This window comes from Panthera leo, chromosome C1, assembly GCF_018350215.1.
Source record: "Panthera leo isolate Ple1 chromosome C1, P.leo_Ple1_pat1.1, whole genome shotgun sequence".
Classification (NCBI taxonomy): Eukaryota; Metazoa; Chordata; class Mammalia; order Carnivora; family Felidae; genus Panthera; species Panthera leo.
This window is the reverse complement of record NC_056686.1, coordinates 179356128-179378227: the sequence shown is the minus strand read 5'-3', so window position 1 is coordinate 179378227 and position 22100 is coordinate 179356128. Positions and strand designations below refer to the sequence as shown.

At 34.0% G+C, this 22100-nt stretch overlaps 1 long non-coding RNA gene across 1 annotated transcript; it reads left to right on the top strand.

Moving 5' to 3' along the window:
* Positions 1-3570: 3570 nt before the first annotated feature.
* Positions 3571-21242, top strand: LOC122226684. The gene is made up of 2 exons (XR_006205717.1): positions 3571-3711; positions 21096-21242. It is a non-coding gene; the product is annotated as an uncharacterized LOC122226684 (long non-coding RNA).
* Positions 21243-22100: the final 858 nt, after the last annotated feature.

The following is a 22100-nucleotide window of genomic DNA, read 5'->3' as shown; positions in this document are numbered from 1 at the left end:
AGAATACAATTCATCATGTAATTGTGAAAGAAAGAAAAACCTGGATTTGTTAAATGGATAAATAAGTACTCAAGATTAAAGAAAAATAATGCTTCATAGTTAGGATAGAAAATGTAATTACATTCTGACACATCTGATGGAACAGAAGGAAGGAGGATGGAAGTAGTGAAATGCTTCTAGTAAGTTTTTATTTTGTTCTGTTTTATATTTCAGAAATTATTGTACATAGCATGTATGCAGAGTAAAATACTTGAAAAACAAAACAACAAAAAAAGAATAATCAAATATATATATTTGAATAGAATATATATATATTCAAATATATATAGATATATATATATATTCTATTCAAATATATATATTTGAATGGAATAAAATATATACTTTTTGGCAGAAGTAAAAGAAAATTCCAAAAATTCTTCTGCAGTAGTTAAGAAAACAGAGTTCATTTGCTCTTACCTGCTACAATTAGAAACAAAAATATCATATGCACGTCTATTTCTTTTTGAAAATACAGCTGGATAAGCTTTAACTGTGTGTAAATGCTAGGGTAGTTTCCATGGACTAGCCATATAAGAAATGTGGATGACAGACTTCAAGACTTCCTGTAAATATATCAGCTATTTTGATCAGGTTACAATGAAAATAGCTGGATCACAATTCTCACTTACCACATGACAAATTGATGTCTAGGGAAATCTTTTATATATGTTAATAGCATTAGGTAATATTTTATTTTGATTATTTTTGTCCCTACTGCTTGGTTCATTAATTGTCTTCATCAAAAATCTGATGCTTTCAAAAAAGGACATTGGTTGATTGGAAACTCGAGGGAAGTACAAATTACTTTTTCATAACTTTTTTGGGCAATGTCTGAGAAACTCTAAGATCAATAGTTGAAGAAATAACCACCAAAAATTACTTATTAGGATTTTACTAAAACATATAATACATATGCATTGCGAGGTTTTACAATGGACCCTTTCAAAAACAGAATTCATGAGTTCATAGAGATCATGATGAAAAAAATCAAGTAATTTTAGTAGAAAAATGTCTCTTGGAAAAATGTACACAAATAGACCAACTTTGACCAAAAAAACATACAAGTATGGTCAAAAACTATCAAAGAAAACAGATACTGAAATTCCTAGCAAGACTAATAGCAACTAGAAAATATAAAGACGAGCACAATGACACAAAAAAGAATTTATTAAGATTCAAAAATATGAACAATACAATGTAATAAGGTCACTTGCTTATAAAAGTTATAAAATTCTGTATATTTAAAACACAAGCATTATTCTCGTAGATATTTTATGTGATCTGTCAGTTTTATAATGTTTAATATTTTATTTTATTATTTTATGGGACATCACCTGTTTTCTCCAAGACAGAATTATTTACATTATGTTATAGTATCCTATTTGACATTATTCTAATTTTTTATGTACTATAGATCACTACCAAGTAAAATTACACATTGTACCCTACTCAAGGTTTCTAATGAGGTATCATTTGATATGTAAAATAGACTGTATATTTATGAAGTTTTGTTTAATGTTTTAAAAGTAAGAAAAACATTATGATGTTAAGCCATACCTTAATTTACAATAATAAAGCTAAATTAAGGCGAATCAGTTATTGAAAACTAAATTTTCTATTTTTGCATACCAAAATGTTATGTTCAATTAGTAAAATATTATGTACGTAAAAACATTTTGTAACAGGTCTAGCCTATGTTCTTTTTCCTTTCCTTATAAAGATAAATTTAAAAATTCCAAATGCAATCTATTGAATTTTTGTAATTTTTAAAATTTTTAAAATCAAGGTTATAAGAATGAGAACTTGATACATACACATTTATAAAGTATATCTTATAAACTTCTAAGGTAAATGAACTCATATTTGATGCTAGCTACAAAATATTTTAAATTAATTAAAGTTACCAGCTATCTATGGAAATTTAATACTTGAAAAACTAAGGTATAAATAATATAAATAATATAAATATAAATTCTTATTTCCAATAAGGGCAGTTTTTCATATTCTGTTCTGGAATTTATAGCACTAATATATCAAGGTATGATTTAATTAATAATACATAATATAACATAATAATTTTGCCAATACAGTTGGCCCTTAAAAAATCTTGAGGAGTAGAGGCACAACCCCTACTGTTGTAAAAAAATCCATGTATAACTTTGACTCCCCCAAAACTTAACTACTGAAAGCCTACTGTTGATAAGAAAAGTTGTACCTATTACATAAACAGATTAACACATATTTTGCATGTTTATGTGTATTATATACTGTATTCTTACAATAAAATAAGCTAGAGAAAATGTTTTCAGTAAATCATAAGGAAGAGAAAGACATGTACAGTACTGTCTGTATCCAAAAAGAAAAAAAAAAAAATCCGTATATAAGTGGACCTACCCAGTTGATACTCATGTGTTCAAAGGTCAACTGTACTCATCAGGAAGTATAAATATTGAGGCACTATGATTTAGATTCAGGAATATATATTCAATGGGAAGCCATTTATCTCTTAATGCTGGATGATGGAGATACACTAACATGCCTAAAAGAACATTTAAAAAAAAACCCCAGAGTATTATGATCTGGTTACTCTTTGCCAAAATCTTCCCAAAACAGTAATAATTTTGTTTCAGAATTAAGTCTGAGATAATAACTTGGAAGATTTCCTGAGCGTGGGCATAATTTTGAAGATAAAAATAACTATATTTTAAGAAGCTACAAATAATTTCTAATGAGACAAAAATATATTAGCAGATAAAAGTCTCACTTGTGTAATATTCAGATATCATTGAACAAGTACCTCAAATAATCTGTCCATATTTTCCCTTAATCCAATAATTACCGAGCAGCTTGATGACTTTAGTTGTCACTCTGTATTCATTTATGAAGTTGTCTTCAATAACAGTTCACTTATGAAAGGAGATTTGTAAATCTTAATAGGCTGTCAAGAGTAACTTGAACTAAGGATGAGAAAGGAGTTGGAGGTGCAAGAAATTAGTAAAGATAATTATACATTCCTTTGCAACTCAAATCCTAGTTTAGCAATGAAAGCAAACATGTAGGAATAGTTAAAAGGTGAAATGTGTAGGGTATAATTCACCAGTTTCCTGGTGCTAGGAGTACATTTTGCCCCTTACACAGATTTACATAAAGAAGATTTGATTTATTGACTATTTTCTAATTTTGAAAAATTCTTTAATAAGTTTTTTTATTCTAACTTCAATATAGTTAACAGACAGTGTTATATTGGTTTCAGGTGTATGATACAGCGATTCAACAATTCTATACATGACTCAGTGCTCATCATACTAAGTGTACCCTTAATTCCAATCCCCTATTTCACTGTAGACTATTTTATAACTGAAACTGTTTAATGCTTGCTTGTATGCGTCACCTCACTAGCCACCCCCCGCCGAAAGCCACTCAAGAACTCTATATCAGTAAAATAACAGAATTATTTTTCATAAAAACAGAATTCTATTTTTCTGTTTCATAAAAACAGAAGCGCATAGCAACATATGTATTCATCTACATAAACATGTGGTAACTAATGAGGATTAAATGTAGCAGTCTTATCAGAATACTTCACTCTTTCAAAATTTGTCCGGTTGGACAGCAGATCTTCTAAACCTCTTTCAGATAGGAAAGTGCACTCACAACTTGTACATTTTGGTATATATTGTTTTCAGTTTTCTGTATACACACATATCACTTTAATAGGATCTGCATTTCCTACCGTAGCCTTTCCCACACACAAATTGTCATGTTTACAGCCGTTTAATATTCTAGTGCTGACTCTGTTTTAATTAACTGAAACATGAATTACAGAAATTTAAGATATTTAAGATGTCTCTTTATAATTTTGTTTAAGTAGTAGTTGCTCTGGGTATTAAAACGTGTATGGAATATACCACAATTTAAAAAATATTGACATTTTACTACTTCAGGTAGAATCTAAAAACCTGACTAACACCTAGATCCTTTATACTCATCCTTTCAATAATATCATTCTCAAAAAAAAGAAAAACACAGAACAAAAAATACACTGTCATACTTTCTCTACATATTATAAGATCTAGATGACATAATATTATAACTTTTACTTTTAATCATCAGATATAATAATAAAAACTCAAGAAGAGAAGTATAGTCTATTATTTTACCCAAGGATGTATCTTTTCTGCCCTCTTTCTCTATTGGTATTTTAAGTCTGTTTTGTTTTACTTTGTTTGAAGAGCGTCCTTTAGCAATTCCATTTTCCAGGTAACAAATACCTTAGTTTTCATTAATCTAGAAATGTCTTATTTCATCTTTTTTCCTTAAAATATAGTTTTTTAAATGTTTATTTATTTTTGAAAGAGAGAGAGAGAGAGACAGAGTGCAAGTGGGGGAGGGGTAGAGAGAGAGAGGGAGACACAGAATCTGAAGCAGGTTCCAGGCTCTGAGCTGTCAGCACAGAGCCTGATGCAGGAGCTCAAACTCATGAACCAGATGATGATCAGAACCAAGGTTGGACACAACCAACTAAGCCACCCAGGCACACCTCCTTAAGAATATTTTTAATAGAGGGGTACCTGGGTGGCTCAGTTGGTTAAGCATCTGACTCTTGGGATTTTCTCTCTCCCTGTCTTTCTTCCCCTCCCCTGCTCATGCGTTCTTTCTTTCTCTCTCTCTCTCTCAAAATAATAAATAAATTAAAAAATAATTTTTAAAATAGGTATGCTATTTTTATATGGCAGTTTTTTTTTTTTCTTTCATCACTTCAAAGATATTGTGCCATTTCTAACTGGCCTATTGGTATGTATGGATTAGTGGGAAATCCATTGTTATTTAAATCATTTTCTCCTAAGTGTAATGTTTCTGGCAGCTTTCAGGAATTTTTTCCCTTTATCTTTAATTTCAGATATCTAGTTATAATGTCTTAAACTGTTTTTTTTTTTTTTTTGGATTTATCTTGTGTGGTTATAACCACTTCTTGAATCTACAGGTTTAAGTCTTTCACTGAAGTAAGAAAGATTTGACCATTATCATTTCCTTCATTTTCAGTACCATACTCTTACCTTTTCTCCTTCTTTGACCCCAATGGCATGAGTACTAGAACTTTATTCATTGCCTACAGATTCCACAGATTGATTGATACAATTTTTTTTTTTTATTAAGGGGCACTTGGGTGGCCCAGTAGGTCAAGTGTCTGACTCTTAATTTGGGTTCAGGTTATGATCTCACAGTAGTGGGAGCCCCTTGTCCAGCTCTGCGTTAAGCATGGAGTCTACTTTGGATTCTCTTTCCCTCTCTCTTTCTGCCCTCCCCTTCTCACACTCTCTCTCTCAAAATAAACAAATAAACATTTAAAAATATTTTTAAATTACAAACAGTTTACAGACTTCATTTTATTAAAAGTTTTAAATTTATAGCAAATTTGAGATATAGTGATGTCCCATATTCTTATTGTCCCTCCACATGCATAGCCTCCCCCATTCTCAATAGTCCCCTCATGCAAGTTTATTTTTTTTAAATCTATTTTCACTCTGTTGTTCAAACTGGATAATTGCTCTTGATCTGTCTCTAGTGTCACTGATTCTTGGCTTCATCATCTCCATTCTACTATTAAGTCCCTACAATTTGTATTTTATATTAGTTATTATATTTTTCAATTCTAAAATGTTCATCCTTCTTTACATTTTCTATTTGTTTTTTTTTATTATTTTTTTTAACGTTTATTTATTTTTGAGACAGAGAGAGACAGAGCACGAACGGGGGAGGGTCAGAGAGAGAGGGAGACACAGAATCTGAAACAGGCTCCAGGCTCTGAGCAGTCAGCACAGAGCCCGACGCGGGGCTCAAACTCACATACCGCGAGATGGTGACCTGAGCCAAAGTCGGATGCTTAACCGACTGAGCCACCCAGGCGCCCCTACATTTTCTATTTGTTGAGTAAGACTTTATTTTTTCATTTGTTTCACAAATAGCCATAATTGCTTGTTGGATAATTTTTATCGTAACTTTTTTAAAAATTCTTGTCCGATTATCCCAACCTATGTATTACTTCAGGTGAGAATTTTCTGATACTTGATTAGAGAGAAAAATAAAAAAAAGAATGACTCTGTACTAGTGTATAAACCAACGTGATAGCTGTGGTTGCTTCAGGAAACTGGGGAACCTAAAATAGTAATTATTTTATTCATCACTGTACCTTTTGAATGAATTAACTATTCAGAAAATAATTAAGATTTTTTAAAGTTAAAATGTTAGGTATTTTATCTTGTACTTTTTACTACAGTAAAATGTTATAACCTTTAATGAACTGATAAGTATTAAACCTTTAATAGGATTTAAAGGAGAATGAAATAGATAATATTTCTCAAACTTAATTGACATAGAACATTTATGTGCCATAATTTACAGAATTAGTGTGCATAAGAACATATTTTTTAAATGGTTAACATAATTAAAGTTGTATCTGGCCTAAAGTGTTCTGTTGAACACTTAACAAAAATTAATCTGTTTCCAGAGTTTCAAATTATTACGTGTACACCATAATTAGCATACCAATAAATTCTATCTTATTTCACCTTACATGAACTTCCCAGTTTAGTAATGTCAATATATAATGTCTTTGTATGTATATAGTTATATTTACTAATCCTTGGTGTGGCTTATCTTTTTTTGCAACAGTTTTTTTTAACTTTTTAAAATATTTTATTTATTATTTTCTTATTTTAGAGAGAGAGGGAGAACATAAACAGGGAAGGGGTAAAGGGGGAGACACAGAGAGAGAAAGAGGGGGAGAGAGAGAGAATGAATTTTAAGCAGGCTTCATGTTCAGCACAGAGTCTGACTTGTGGCTTGATCCCAGGATCCTGGGATCATGAATTGACCTGAATTCAAGAGTCAGATGCTTAACTGACTGAGCCACCCAGGCACTCCCCCATAACTATTGATAGGCACTATTTTTTTTTTTTTTTGAAATCCATACTACCCAACAAAATTACAAACGTTATAAAGTTGATGAGTATTTTTAATGTTAATAATAATTTATTGCCACTATCAAGATTGCGTATCTACTTAAGCATTGCTTATTATGATGATTAAGAAATTTAGCAAAATAGGAGCACCTGGGTGGCTCAGTCCACCGAGCATCTGACTTCAGCTCAGATCATGATCTTGCGGTTTGTGAGTTCAAGCCCTACATCGGGCTCGCTGCTGCTGGCACAGAGCCCACTTAAGATCCTCGGTCGCCCTCTCTCTCTCTTTCTCTGCCCCTCCCCTGCTTGCACTTTCTTCCTCAAAAATAGATAAACATTATAAAAAAACAAAATTTAGCAAAATAAACCATTAAAATGGCTTCAGTATAATTCTAAAACTCTACATACTTCTTAGTCTAAGGAAGGTTGACTTTAAAATAATAAGTGATTCTTTAGGCCAATAAGCAAAGCAAAGATATTTCTCTTTACACTCTCTCTGTTCTGATCTACTTCTTTATCCGAATAAGTTATTTAAAGTTGTGTTGCATTTGTTATTTTTGTTATATACTTGGATTTTATGATTATATTTGGTTTCAGTGTTACCATTCCACCATATTTTTTTCTTCTTCCAATTCTATTGTATTCTCTTTCTTTTCAAAGAGAAGGCGTTTTAGCTACAAATAACAGATATTCCGTATTGGTCCAAGAGATCAACAGCGCTATCAGGAACCAAAATCTTTCTTGTCTCTGTTCTGTCATCTACAGTGTTGGCTCCAGCCTTTCACTAATTCCTTATGTGGTTATAGAAAGGCAACTAAAAAAGCAGGAGGGATATCAATACTCATCACTCACTTTAAGTACAAGAGAGGAAAGAGAGTTCGTTTTGTTTCTTGTTGCTTTCTCTTTAAATAGTACATGTTTCCTTATCATGAGAAACTGGCTTGTTTCAGTCAGCCTCTGAATCAGTTAGCGTGGAGGAAAATGGAAACAGGATTGACTTTGACTCTTTTTCCCTACCCTGTGTGTCTGGAACGGTGGTCAATTTTCCAATTCAAGTTCTTGCAGGGAAGGGGGGGATGCCTGGAACTCCTATTGAGAACCCAATTGCAAGTGTCTAGTTTACTTTCTTTCCTTTATCAAAACACACATTTTTTGTTTGCTTACTATGTTCCAATATTTTGGGAGGCACCAAAATTAATGTAATTAGTTCTGTAATTTTGTACTAGCATCTTGAGCTGCAAATTAAACCTTTTTCACTATCCTATGTGGCATTTAACTATAGAAAATGACTTCAAAGAAAAAAAAAAAAAAAAAAAAAGAAAATGACTTCAAAGAAAATCTCCTCAAAATCCGAGATAAAGAAGTGTGTGTGTGTGTGTGTGTGTGTGTGTGTGTGTGTATACATATATATATACACACACACATATATATAATTAATTATACTTTTTATTAACTTTATACTTAAATATATAAATAAGATAATTTGCTTAAAAGCTTACCTAAATCAAACTGGAAAATTAATTTTCATAATTATACAAATTTATTAGTACTGCCTATTCCTAGTTTCTAGAAAGAAAATACTTATTATAAATTATTGTTTTTATAAGAAATATTGCATTGAGGTATCTTTAATGGGAGGAAAAACATGAAGTTTTCAGATTAATACTAGAAAGAAATTGCTGGCTGAGGAGAGGGAGTTAGCAGAATGGTCTCATTAGAGATGAAGTAAATTTAATTAGTAGGTCTTATAGTGGAGCAAATATTAGAGAAAAGAAATAAAGTTTCTTCCTAGTTGAACTCTTGTTCTGCTCAAACTCTCCAAGGTTACATTAACCTAGAACTGTCAAAAAGTGCTGCTATTATAGCTTAAACAGGCTTAAAGAAGTTAGTTTTCAGGATTGGGCATTTTATAGAAAACCAAAGTATTCAGGAGACAGCTATTCCACTTGTTCTCTAAAGGGAGATAACAGAGAGTAAAATAAAATACCTTGAAATGACAAAAATAAAGTCATGTGAATAAGCAAATTTAATATCATTTTACCTGAATTAAAGAAGCTGGCTGGTATAATAATGGAATACCAATGAAGAAAAAAAAATGGCAGTTAATATACAGGAAGAGTGCAATATAATGAAGAGGTAACTTAAGATATTAAACCAAGTTGGAGCACCTGGATGGCTCAGTCATTTAAGCTTTTGACATTGGTACAGGTCATGATCTCATAGTTCGTGAGTTCAGGTCCTGCATTGGGCACACTGCTGTCAGCTCAGAGTCCACTTAGGATCCTCTGTCCGCCTCTCTCTACCCACACCCCCCTCCTTTTTCTCTCAAAAATGAATAAACTTAAAAAAAATATATTGTCAAGTAAATGTTAATTAAAAAAGCAACAACTTTAATTTTAGAGTTTACATAGGAAATCTGGCTATATTTTTCCAGATTAAAATAAATAAAACTTAATAGTGTGAAAGATATACACACACACACACACACACACACACACACTAACAAGAGTATAAATAACACTGGGCATTTACAAATGACAGTTAATTTTTAAATACAGCAAATTTATGCATAATTGTTTGCTGTATATTTGTTATTACCCTAGGAAACTCATAAAACTGGTCAACAAATGTTTTATACCACTATGGTTTTTTAGCTTATTGCAACTTTTCTGCAAAATGTATAGTTTATAAACATGTGAATATAATTTTATTTAATTATATTAAATTAGAATTATGCTCTAACTAGAGTTAGAGTTATGCTCATAACTAGAATTATGCTCTAAACACATTTAAATGACATAAAGATTTTCATTGTCTACAAACATACGTTAGACATAAACTTGGCACAGCTTATATTTACATTTTAATTATATAGGCTATTTTTCATATTTATATTGTACAGTGTTTTTCTTGCCTTTCCTATTTTTGTTATTGTTTAATTAACGTGTGTTTTTTTAAATAAGCATGCATGATTACATAATAAGTTAAAATAAGATGTTTTTGGAACCAATATCAACATAGAACCTATTATCTTATTAATTTTTCCTGAATACTTGGGAGGAAAAAAATCCTAATGTCTCTTTTTAACTTTTTATATGTTATTCAAAATTAGATAATCAAACAAAACTTTTTAAAAAATCTGTATGTTTCTAATTTGGGGGATAGTTAGACTCCCTCACATAATATTCTAGGTAACCATTACTATTATGTTTAATTCCCCAGTTAGTTAAAAGCTAGTTATAATTCTTGATGAATATTATTCATCTGGAAGTAGTCCGGCCTTAGCTTATAAATGTTTGTATTTTAAATGTGTTCTACCTAGACAAAGAAATTGAAGGTAATTACTTTGTTATATGCTAGCATACTGTTTTGCCTCAGATGAGATCATAAGCCCGAATAACACTTAGATTTCAGCCTGATGGAATGCTGAACAGAGGACCTAACTAGCCTATGTTTGGACTTCTCTTCTATGGAAACAAGAGATAATACATTATACATAGCAATAGAAAACTAACACAGTTGACCATAACAAAAAGAACACCTGGGTTACAATGCTTTCTTTCTTTCCAGAAGGCATGCTAGAGAGTCTGGTTCATTAAGTGTGGCATACCTAGACTTGGAGAATTCAATATATACTTTTGTCCTTTTCCCAAAGAGTATATTTTAAGTTGAACTTTTACCAGTCTACTGATTTTGTTGATATGACTCTGGATCCATTCTAACTTAAAAATTTGCTTATATTTGACATTCTACAGCTTATTTATATACATTGGGAAAAGAAATCATAAATTGAGCAGTAAAATTGCATATATATGTGTATATACACATGCATATATTTATAAATCTATGTATACACATATAATAACCAGATATACACCCATACGCATACATACACTAACCAATATATAAATATGTGTATACTTTGTATCTATATATATATATGTATATATTTAATTGTTGAATTTGAATGAATATTATTTTCTGGAGGGCTATGTCGTTTCATTCTCTTTAAAGGTGCCATATCATTAGTAGTTTTTCAGTCTCCTACCTGATATAAAGGCTGAAATTCTAAAAAATTATCATGGTTATGAAAGTTTATGCATAATTTGACCATGTTAATTATTATTTTTTGCCAAAAGAATAATAGAAATTAAAAAAAATGATTATACACAGCCTTAGTCCTGGAGAGAAATATTCTTCTTTTTGTTTTCTAAATACAGATTAAAATAAGGGTGTAAAAAGAAGTTTTGGTGTATGTTTCAGTTGGCATTTTTTAAAAAAATATTCAAGTCTGGTTGGCATACAATGTTATATTAGTTTCAGGTACACAACATAGTGATTTGACAGTTCTATACATCACCTAACATTAGTCATGATAAATATAGTTATAATCTGTCATCATACAATGTTATTACAATATTATTGACTATATTCCCTTTGCTGTGCTTTTTATTTCCATGACTTGCTTATTTTATAAATGTAATCTCCCTCATGTAACCCCCTTTTAATCTCCCTCACCTATTTTGCCATCCTCTTACCCTCTAGCAACCACCATTTTTTTCTCTGTATTTATGAGTCTGTTTCTGTTTTGTTTGCTTTGTTTTTTGATTCCACGTATAAGTGAATTCATGTTATTTGTTTTTCTCTGATTGATGTATTTCACTTTACATAATCCCGTCCAGGTCCATCTCTGTTGTCACAAATGTCGAGTTCTCGTTCTTTTCTGTGGCTGAGTAATATTCCCATTCCGTTATGTATGTGTGTGTGTGTGTGTGTGTGTGTGTGTGTGTGTGTGTGTACGTGTATGTGACATTTTCTTTATCCATTTATTTATGGATGGGCATTTGGGCTGCTTCTGTAACTTGTCTATTGCAAATAATCCTGCAATAAACATAGGGGTGTGTATGTATATCTTTTCTGATTAGCTTTTGTTTTCTTTGGGTAATACACAGTAGTGAAGATATTGGATCATATGGTAATTCTTTTTGTAATTTTTTGAGGATTCTTCATACTGTTTTCCACAGTTGTTGCACCAATTTACATTCCCACTATCAATGTACAAGGGTTCTCTTTTTTCCACCTCCTCACCACCACTTTTTATTTCATGTCGTTTTGATACTAGCCGTTTTGACAGGTGTGAAGTGATACCTCATTTTTTTCCATTGGATTTTGATTTGCATTTCTCTGATGGTTAGTGATGTTAAACATCTTTTGATGTATTTGTTAATCATCTGTATGTAGTCTTTAAAAAAACTATTCAAGTCCTCTGCCCATTTACGATGGGATTAATTTTTTGTGGGTGTTGACATGTATGAATTATTGATGTATTTTGCATATTAACCCCTTCCCACTTAGTACCTTGCCCTTTTGTTTGTTGATGGTTTCCTTTGATGTATAAAAGCTTTTCATTTTGGTGTAGTCCAGAAACTTTACTTTTGCTTTTGTTTTCCTTGCCCAAGAGACATATCCATAAATACGTTGCTAGGGCTGATGCCTCTGTTTTTTCTAGAAGTTTTATGGTTTCATTTCTCATTCATGTATTTAATCTATTTGAGTTTATTTTTGTGTATAGTATAAGAAAGTGCTCTAGTTTCATTCTTTTGCATTTAGTTGTCCAGTTTTCCAAACACCATTATCCAAAAGATAGTGTCTTTTCTCCATAGTATATTCTTGCCTTTTTTGTCATAGATTGATTCACCACCAGTTTACTCTTACTAGATTCCAGTAAGGTATCTAATCACATCCAGGGCCTCATTATATAGGTAGGCCAGTATCAGCATAACATTCTTACTAATAATTAATAATGATTCTTAAGTCAAAATGTAATTTGTTTTATTCATGTAGTTATTTAAAAAGTTAAGGAGAAAATAAATCTTTTTTTAAATTACAAATTTTATTTTTTTATTTTAATTTTATTTTTTTTTATTTTTTTAATATATGAAATTTATTGTCAAATTGGTTTCCATACAACACCCAGTGCTTATCCCAAAAGATGCCCTCTTCAATGCCCATCACCTACCCTTCCCTCGCTCCAACCCCCATCAAGCCTCAGTTTGTTCTCAGTTTTTAAGAGTCTCTTATGCTTTGGCTCTCTCCCACTCTAACCTCATTTTTATTTCCTTCCCCTCCCCCTTGGATTCCTGTTAAGTTTCTCAGGGTACACATAAGAGTCAAAATATATGGTATCTGTCTTTCTCTGTATGGCTTATTTCACTTAGCATCACTCTCCAGTTCCATCCACATTGCTACAAAAGGCCATATTTCATTCTTTCTCATTGCCATGTAGTACTCCATTGTGTATATAAACCACAATTTCTCTATCCATTCATTAGTTGATGGACACCTAGGCTTTTTCCACAATTTGGCTATTGTTCAGTGTGCTGCTATAAACATTGGGGTATAAGGGCCCCTATGCATCAGTACTCCTGTATCCCTTGGGTAAATTCCTAGCAGTGCTACTGCTGGGTCACAGGGTAGGTCTATTTTTAATTTTTTGAGGAACCTCCACACTGTTTTCCAGAGTGGCTGCACCAGTTTGCATTCCCACCAACAGTGCAAGAGGGTTCCCGCTTCTCCACATCCTCTCCAGCATCTATAGTCTCCTGATTTGTTCCTTTGGCCACTCTGACTGGCGTGAGGTGATATCTGAGTGTGGTTTTGATTTGTTTTTCCCTGATGAGGAGCGAAGTTGAGCATCTTTTCATGTGCCTCTTGGCCATCTGGATGTCTTCTTTAGAAAAGTGTCTATTCATGTTTTCTGCCCATTTTTTCACTGGATTATTTGATTTTTGGGTACGGAGTTTGGTGAGCTCTTTATAGATTTTGGATACTAGCCCTTTGTCCGATGTGTCATTTGCAAATATCTTTTCCCATTCCGTTGGTTGCCTTTTAGTTTTGTTGGTTGTTTCCTTTGCTGTGCAGAAACTTTTTATCTTCATAAGGTCCCAGTAATTCATTTTTGCTTTTAATTCCCTTGCCTTTGGGGATGTGTCAAGTAAGAAATTGCTGCAGCTGAGGTCAGAGAGGTCTTTTCCTGCTTTCTCCTCTAGTGTTTTGATGGTTTCCTGTGTCACATTCAGGTCCTTTATCCATTTTGAGTTTATTTTTGTGAATGGTGTAGGAAAGTGGTCTAGTTTCATTCTTCTGCATGTTGCTGTCCAGTTCTCCCAGCACCATTTGTTAAAGAGACTGTCTTTTTTCCATTGGATGTTCTTTCCTGCTTTGTCAAAGATTAGTTGGCCATACGTTTGTGGGTCTAGTTCTGGGGTTTCTATTCTATTCCATTGGTCTATGTGTCTGTTTTTGTGCCAATACCATGCTGTCTTGATGATGACAGCTTTGTAGTAGAGGCTAAAGTCTGGGATTGTGATGCCTCCTGCTTTGGTCTTCTTCAAAATTACTTTGGCTATTCAGGGCCTTTTGTGGTTCCATATGAATTTTAGGATTGCTTGTTCTAATTTCAAGAAGAATGCTGGTGCAATTTTGATTGGGATTCATTGAATGTGTAGATAGCTTTGGCTAGTATTGACATTTTAACAATATTTATTCTTCCAACCCATGAGCACAGAATGTTTTTCCATTTCTTTATATCTTCTTCAATTTCCTTCATAAGCTTTCTATAGTTTTCAGCATACAGATCTTTTACATCTTTGGTTAGGTTTATTCCTAGGTATTTTATGCTTCTTGGTGCAATTGTGAATGGGATCAGTTTCTTTATTTGGCTTTCTGTTGCTTCATTATTAGTGTATAAGAATGCAAGTGACTTCTGTACATTGATTTTGTATCCTGCAACATTGCTGAATTCATGTATCAGTTCTAGCAGACTTTTGGTGGAGTCTATCTGATTTTCCATGTATAGTATCATGTCATCTGCAAAAAGTGAAAGCTTGACTTCATCTTTGCCAATTTTGATGCCTTTGATTTCCTTTTGTTGTCTGATTGCTGATGCTAGAACTTCCAGCACTGTGTTAAACAACAGCGGTGAGAGTGGGCATCCCTGCCGTGTTCCTGATCTCAGGGAAAAAGCTCTCAGTTTTTCCCCATTGAGGATGATGTTAGCTGTGGGCTTTTCATAAATGGCTTTTATGATGTGTAAGTATGTTCCTTCTATCCCGACTTTCTCAAGGGTTTTTATTAAGAAAGGGTGCTGAATTTTGTCAAAGGCCTTTTCTACATCGATTGACAGGATCATATGGTTCTTCTCTTTTCTTTTATTAATGTGATGTATCACGTTGATTGATTTGCGAATGTTGAACCAGCCCTGCATCCCAGGAATGAATCCCACTTGATCATGGTGAATAATTCTTTTTATAATCTGTTGAATTCGATTTGCTAGTATCTTATTGAGGATTTTTGCATCCATATTCATGAGGGATATTGGCCTGTAGTTCTCCTTTTTTGCTGGGTCTCTGGTTTAGGGTTAGGGGAGATGACTAACATAGATAAAATCATGAATGAAAATGGAATTATCACAACCAATCCCTCAGAGATACAAGCAATTATCAGGGAATATTATGAAAAATTATATGCCAACAAATTGGACAACCTGGAAGAAATGGACAAATTCCTAAACACCCACACTCTTCCAAAACTCAATCAGGAGGAAATAGAAGGCTTGAACAGACCCATAACCAGCGAAGAAATGGAATCGGTTATCAAAAATCTCCCAACAAATAAGAGTCCAGGACCAGATGGCTTCCCAGGGGAGTTCTACCAGACGTTTAAAGCAGAGATAATACCTATCCTTCTCAAGCTATTCCAAGAAATAGAAAGGGAAGGAAAACTTCCAGACTCATTCTATGAAGCCAGTATTACTTTGATTCCTAATGGATGGTGTTCTTTAACCTCCATGCTTTTGGAGGTTTCCAGACTTTTTCCTGTGGTTGATTTCAAGCTTCATCGCATTGTGGTCCGAAAGTATGCATGGTATGATCTCAATTCTTGTATACTTATGAAGGGCTGTTTTTGATCAGTATGTGATCTATCTTGGAGAATGTTCCATGTGCACTCGATAAGAAAGTATATTCTGTTGCTTTGGGATGCAGAGTTCTAAATATATCTGTCAAGTCCACCTGATCCAATGTATCATTCAGGGCCCTTGTTTCTTTATTGACCATGTGTCTAGATGATCTATCCATTTCTGTAAGTGGGGTATTAAAGTCCCCTGCAATTACCACATCGTTGTCAATAAGGTTGCTTATGTTTGTGAGTAATCATTTTATATATTCGGGGGCTCCCGTATTCAGTGCATAGACATTTATAATTGTTAGTTTTTCTTGATGGATAGACCCTGTAAATATTATATAATTCCCTTTTTCATATCTTGTTACAGTCTTTAATTTAAAGTCTAGTTTGTCTGATATAAGTGTGGCTACTCCAGCATTCTTTTGACTTCCAGTAACATAATAAATAGTTCTCCATCCCCTCACTTTCAATCTGCAGGTGTCCTCAGGTCTAAAATGAGTCTCTTGTAGACAGCAAATAGATGGGTCTTGTTTTTTTTTATCCATTCTGATACCCTATGTCTCTTGGTTGGCACATTTCGTCCATTTACACTCAGTGTTATTATAGAAAGATAAGGGTTTAGAGTCATTGTGATGTCCGTAGGTTTCATGCTTGTAGAGATGTCTCTGGTACTTTGTCTCACAGGATCCCCCTTAGGATCTCTTGTAGGGCTGGTTTAGTGGTGACGAATTCCTTCAGTTTTTGTTTGTTTGGGAAGACCTTTATCTCTCCTTCTATTCTAAATGACAGACTTGCTGGATAAAGGATTCTCGGCTGCATATTTTTTCTGTTCATCACATTGAAGATCTCCTGCCATTCCATTCTGGCCTGCCACGTTTCAGTAGAGAGATCAGTCACGAGTCTTATAGGTCTCCCTTTTTATGTTAGAGCACATTTATCTCTAGCTGCTTTCAGAATTTTCTCTTTATCCTTGTATTTTACATTTTCACTATGATATGTCATGCAGAAGATCGATTCAAGTTACGTCTGAAGGGAGTTCTCTGTGCTTCTTGGATTTCAATGCCTTTTTCCTTCCCCAGATTAGGGAAGTTCTCAGCTATTATTTTTCAAGTACCCCTTCAGCACCTTTCCCTCTCTCTTCCTCCTCTGGAATACCAATTATACATAGATTATTTCTCTTTAGTGCATCACTTAGTTCTCTAATTTTCCCCTCATACTCCTGGATTTTTTTATCTCTCTTTTTCTCAGCTTCTTCTTGTTCCATAATTTTATCTTCTAGTTCACCTATTCTCTCCTCTGCCTCTTCAATCCGAGCTGTGGTCATCTCTATTTTATTTTGCAGATCATTAATAGCATTTTTTAGCTCCTCCTGGCTGTTCCTTAGTCCCTTGATCTCTGTAGCAAGAGATTCTCTGCTGTCCTTTATACTGTTTTCAAGCCCAGCGATTAATTTTATGACTATTATTCTAAATTTGCTTTCTGTTATATTGTTTAAATCGTTTTTGATCAGTTCATTAGCTGTCGTTATTTCCTGGAGGTTTTTTTGAGGGGAATTCTTTCGTTTCGTCATTTTGGATGAGGAACCACCATTTGGATTTCCGCACCACCTGGAGTGGTGCTGAACTGCAGGGCACTTCCCCTGTGCTGTCTTGAATAACTTGTGTTGGTGGGCGGGGTCTCAGTCAGACCTGATGTCTGCCCCCAGCCCACAGCTGGGGCCACAGTCAGACTGGTGTGTACCTTCTCTTCCCCTCTCCTAGGGGCGGGATTCACTGTGGGGTGGTGTGGCCTGTCTGGGCTACTTGCACACTGCCAGGCTTGTGGTGCGGGGATCTGGGGTATTAGCTGGGGTGGATAGGCAAGGTGCACAGGGGTGGGAGGGGCAGGCTCAGCTTGCTTTTCCTTCAGAGATCCGCTTCGGGAGGGGCCCTGTGGCACTGGGAGGGAGTCAGACCCGCTGGAGGGGTGGATCAACAGAAGCACAGCTTTGGGTGTTTGCGTAGTGCAAGCAAGTTCCCTGGCAGGAACTGGTTCCCTTTGGGATTTTGGCTGGGGGATAGGTGAGGAAGATGGTGCTGGCGAGTGCCTTTGTTCCCTGCCAAGCTGAGCTCTGTTGTCCGGGGCTCAACAACTCTCCCTCCCGTTGTCCTCCAGCCTTCCCGCTCTCCCAGCAGAGGTGTTAACTTATAACCTTCCAGATGTTAAGTCCTGCTTCTTGTAAGAACACACTCCGTCCAGCCCCTCAGCTTTTGCAAGCCAGACTTGGGGCTCTGCTTTGCCAGAGGGCTGCCCCTCTGTCCCAGCTCCCTCCCGCCAGTCTGTGCAGTGCGCACCGCCTCTCTGCCCTTCCTACCCTCTTCCGTGGGCCTCTTGTCTGTGCTTGGCTCCGGCGACTCCTTTCTGCTAGTCTTCTGGCGGTTTTCTGGGTTATTTAGGCAGGTGTAGGTGGAATCTAAGTGATCAGCAGGACTTGCAGTGAGCCCAGTGTCCTCCTATGCCACCATCTTCCCAGAAGCTCTAAATTACAAATTTTAAAGAAGAGTGATTTATAATCATTTGTAATAAGAGGATATGATTAATCAAATACTTTGTAATAAGAAATATCTGTTGAATTTGTGACTTCACAATCTGTACAGTTAAAACTTAAGATAGAACAGAAAAATATAATATTTCACCTTTTAAAATTGGACTTTTGTTAACATATAAAAACACAAATGAACACTAGCATGCTTGATACACTTCCTTCAACGTTTTGCCATATGAATCAAACTTTATTTTTTAGTTTAACTTACTATTTGTAGGTATAACAGACTTGTGAAAATTAACTGGAATAATTCAAGCATTCATTCACTCCAAGGTTTAGGTTTATATTTTTTTGCTGTCTGCTATGTTCTAGCTGAATTGCTTACACTCACCTACTTAGAGAAATATTTTCTGAACATTCTACCTGAATGGGTCCCTCATCATTTCATCACCTTCTCCACTTTTCCTTTTTTACATGTATCCCTACCTGCCTTTATAGCCTTTCCTTTTATGTTTCTATGTTTTTGTCTCTTTCCTCCAATACAAAACCATGGGTATTATAAAACCTAGGCCAAAATACTCCAACTGAATGTTTAGTTATTCCACAGTATAAACATATCACATAGTTTTTTAACATAGTTATTCATTGAGTAAGCTTATATCTTCAAAGTACTGAAAAGGAAAAAAAATGTATTAATTTGCAGAAAGTATCAGACAGTAAATTAGGATTCTATACCAAGAGAAAATGTCTTTTACATAAGACAAAATATAGACTTAGTTTTTTTGGCATTAAAAGTAGAGAGAATTGGGGCACCTGGTTGGCTTGGTCGGTTAAGCGTCTGACTTCGGCTCAGGTCATGATCTCATGGTCCGTGAGTTCGAGCCCCGCGTCGGGCTCTGTGCTGCCAGCTCAGAGCCTGGAGCCTGTTTCAGATTCTGTGTCTCCCTCTCTCTCTGCTCCTCCCCTGTTCATGCTCTGTCTCTCTCTGTCTCAAAAATAAATAAACGTTAAAAAAATTAAAAAAAAAAGTGGAGAGAATCTATTGTTAGCAGATTAGCACTACAAAAATGTTGAAGTCCGTCAGGGAGAAGGAAATGATGCTAATGAGATATTTGGGTCTATAAAAGTGAATAGTCAACACTGGAAATAGTAAATGCTTGATTAAATAGAATTAAATAAATTTGATTAAATAAATGTGTTTTCTTATTGATTGACACTTCAAACTAGGACCAGTGGACAAATAGCAATAATGCATTTTAGGGTTTATGACATACATAGAAGTAAAATGTATGAGAACAGTGGCACAAAGACTGGAAAAGGGGAGATGTAAGACATACCGCTATCAGCTTCTCATAATGCACAGATATAGGAATAATATGTGAAGTAATGTGACCAGTTTAGGTTAATAACGTGAATCTTTGAATACTGGAGCAACCTCCAGATAGATAGATAGATAGATAGATAGATAGATAGATAGAGTGAGCTACTAAGTCAATAAAGTGAGACAAAATAGAATCACCCAAAATATTGAACAATACCAAAAGTGGCAGGAAAAAAAATGAGATAGAATACACCTCATAACATTGATAAAACTTTTTTCTAAAACAAGATGTAAAAAATAGGGAACTAATTCAAGTTCCTGTTGGCATTTCCACTAATCAAATATGTTGCACTGTAATACATTTTTGAGGTAATAGTTCAATTTATATGTTCTCTTTTTTAATGTTTAACTTAAAAGCAAAAACTGATATATTTGAAAATCAGGTAGTTATTTTACATCCATATTATTATTTTTTTTATTTCTTCTTCCGTGAATATAGTGCTAGGTTGTTAAACAATTGGACATTATAAAGATGTACATAATATGTTTTTCTTTTACATAAGAGCCAGACAATGTTGGATAATATGCCTATAAGCATAAATTAAAATGTAGTAAAGTATTTCAGGAGTGCCTGGATGGCTCAGCAGGTTACGTGTCCAACTCTTAACTTCAACTCAGCTCATGATCTCCTGTTTGTGAGTTCGAGCCCTGCATCCACTCTGTGTTGATGGCCCAGAGCCTGCTTGGCATTCTCCCTCCCTCTCTGTCCCTCCCCCACTTGCTCTATCTCTCTGTCAAAATAAATGAAAATAAAAGAAGTTAAAAATGCAGTAGGGGTGCCTGGGTGTCTCAGTCTGTTAAGCATCCAACTTCAGCTCAGGTCGTGATCTCATGGTTTGTGAGTTCAGGCCCAGCGTTGGGCTCTGTGCTGGCAGCTCAGAGCTTGGAACCTGTTTTGAAGAGAGAGCCTGTGTCCCCCTCTCTTTTTGTCCCTCCCCCACTCGCACTGTCTCTGTCTCTGTCTCTCTCTCGAAAATAAACATTAAAAATAAATTTTAATGTAGTAAAGTACTTCAAAAAATAGAACTTAACACTTGTAAATATTTTTATGAAAACAGTTATACAAATTATAAAAAGCCATTTATCGCTTCTCGGCCTTTTGGCTAAGATCAAGTATAAAAAGCCATTTATGTGTGTGGCTCATTTAGAGAAACAAACGAAAAAAGGATTGATTAACCAGCACCTTGTGTTATAAAATGTAACCCTTCCTTTTTCTCCAAAGCAACGCTGCTGCTCTGAGGGCATATATCTGACATGATGTCTTTGGCAGCTGGAAGAAGTAGGAGGAATACAGGAAACATCAAAATATCCAAGTAATGCTTAGAAGTATTGTCTGCTTGAGTTTGAAATAAACAAAAATGGAATTTTACTATTCTTACTGTTTTATTTCCACAATAAATAATACTTCTCCCAACAGCAGAGAGAGAAAAAAAGGTTGTCAAATGCAGAATTGATTTTTTTTTCTAGTGAAGAAATTTTTTAACCATAAAAAACGTTGTCTACTCAAAGAGTGATCAAATGCATTTAAAAAATTGTAGTCTGAGTAAGAGTTTTAAGAGATGAATTATTTTAAGCAATGAGTTAGCATTTTAATTAAATTCCTATTTGTGTGAATTTCATGTAATTTCAAAAAAAAAAGACAAATAATACAAATGTTTAGAGCAAATCTTTTAAGATTTGTTGATTCCTTGGATATAAAAATTTTAAAAATAAATATTTTTAAGTGAACTTTGGTCTTAAGTTAGATTTTGACAAATGGGCAAACATTGAAACATATTCAACATTGCTATTAAATTAAAAAATTAAAGCATGAATAACATGCGTTTTATTTATATTGTCAAAGATTAAACAACTTCAGTGTTCACATTTTCAAAGCTATAAAGAATTGAGAATTCTTCTATGTTGTCATTAAGATTGAAAATTTTTATTATACATATTTTTCAATTTGATTAAATACATGAGACTCCTTAAATATGTATAATTTTGGCACATAAATCTCACTGATAAGACTTTATGCTAAGTTTTCACAAATCCATGTTTAGTTTCATATAGGTAACTGAGTTATTTTAAGCATCATATAGGATAGTAAGTTGGAAACAATATAAAATAGCAAGAAATTGGACTTATTTAAATAAGACAGGCATATTATTACAGCCTTAGGAAGTAGTTTTGTAGAATAATATGTAATGATGTGATAAAATGTCCATTTTATGATATAATATGAAAA